The following is a 2,035-nucleotide window of genomic DNA, read 5'->3' as shown; positions in this document are numbered from 1 at the left end:
CTCCTTGCACAAACTGGCTCTACAGAGGCAAGATGTCCACCTCATCATCATCCTCCGATATATCACCGTGTACATCCCGCTCCTCACAGATTATCAATTCGTCCCCACTGGAATCCACCATCTCAGCTCCCTGTGTACTTTGTGGAGGCAATTGCTGCTGGTCAATGTCTCCGCGGAGGAATTGATTATAATTCATTTTAATGAACATCATCTTCTCCACATTTTCTGGATGTAACCTCGTACGCCGATTGCTGACAAGGTGAGCGGCGGCACTAAACACTCTTTCGGAGTGCACACTTGTGGGAGGGCAACTTAGGTAGAATAAAGCCAGTTTGTGCAAGGGCCTCCAAATTGCCTCTTTTTCCTGCCAGTATAAGTACGGACTGTGTGACGTGCCTACTTGGATGCGGTCACTCATATAATCCTCCACCATTCTTTCAATGTTGAGAGAATCATATGCAGTGACAGTAGACGACATGTCCGTAATCGTTGTCAGGTCCTTCAGTCCGGACCAGATGTCAGCATCAGCAGTCGCTCCAGACTGCCCTGCATCACCGCCAGCGGGTGGGCTCGGAATTCTGAGCCTTTTCCTCGCACCCCCAGTTGCGGGAGAATGTGAAGGAGGAGATGTTGACAGGTCGCGTTCCGCTTGACTTGACAATTTTCTCACCAGCAGGTCTTTCAACCCCAGCAGACTTGTGTCTGCCGGAAAGAGAGATCCAAGGTAGGTTTTAAATCTAGGATCGAGCACGGTGGCCAAAATGTAGTGCTCTGATTTCAACAGATTGACCACCCGTGAATCCTTGTTAAGCGAATTAAGGGCTCCATCCACAAGTCCCACATGCCTAGCGGAATCGCTCCGTGTTAGCTCCTCCTTCAATGTCTCCAGCTTCTTCTGCAAAAGCCTGATGAGGGGAATGACCTGACTCAGGCTGGCAGTGTCTGAACTGACTTCACGTGTGGCAAGTTCAAAGGGCATCAGAACCTTGCACAACGTTGAAATCATTCTCCACTGCGCTTGAGACAGGTGCATTCCACCTCCTATATCGTGCTCAATTGTATAGGCTTGAATGGCCTTTTGCTGCTCCTCCAACCTCTGAAGCATATAGAGGGTTGAATTCCACCTCGTTACCACTTCTTGCTTCAGATGATGGCAGGGCAGGTTCAGTAGTTTTTGGTGGTGCTCCAGTCTTCTGTACGTGGTGCCTGTACGCCGAAAGTGTCCCGCAATTCTTCTGGCCACCGACAGCATCTCTTGCACACCCCTCTCGTTTTTTAAATAATTCTGCACCACCAAATTCAAGGTATGTGCAAAACATGGGACGTGCTGGAATTTGCCCATATTTAATGCACACACAATATTGCTGGCGTTGTCCGATGCCACAAATCCACAGGAGAGTCCAATTGGGGTAAGCCATTCCGCGATGATCTTCCTCAGTTGCCGTAAGAGGTTTTTAGCTGTGTGCGTATTCTGGAAAGCGGTGATACAAAGCGTAGCCTGCCTAGGAAAGAGTTGGCGTTTGCGAGATGCTGCTACTGGTGCCGCCGCTGCTGTTCTTGCGGCGGGAGTCCATACATCTACCCAGTGGGCTGTCACAGTCATATAGTCCTGACCCTGCCCTGCTCCACTTGTCCACATGTCCGTGGTTAAGTGGACATTGGGTACAGCTGCATTTTTTAGGACACTGGTGACTCTTTTTCTGAGGTCTGTGTACATTTTCGGTATCGCCTGCCTAGAGAAATGGAACCTAGATGGTATTTGGTACCGGGGACACAGTACCTCCAACAAGTCTCTAGTTGGCTCTGCAGTAATGATGGATACCGGAACCACGTTTCTCACCACCCAGGATGCCAAGGCCTCAGTTATCCGCTTTGCAGCAGGATGACTGCTGTGATATTTCATCTTCCTCGCAAAGGACTGTTGAACAGTCAATTGCTTACTGGAAGTAGTACAAGTGGGCTTACGACTTCCCCTCTGGGATGACCATCGACTCCCAGCAGCAACAACAGCAGCGCCAGCAGCAGTAGGCGTTAC

The sequence above is a fragment of the Pseudophryne corroboree genome, chromosome 6, assembly GCF_028390025.1.
Source record: "Pseudophryne corroboree isolate aPseCor3 chromosome 6, aPseCor3.hap2, whole genome shotgun sequence".
In the NCBI taxonomy this organism is placed as follows: Eukaryota; Metazoa; Chordata; class Amphibia; order Anura; family Myobatrachidae; genus Pseudophryne; species Pseudophryne corroboree.
This window is presented reverse-complemented; position numbering follows the sequence as displayed.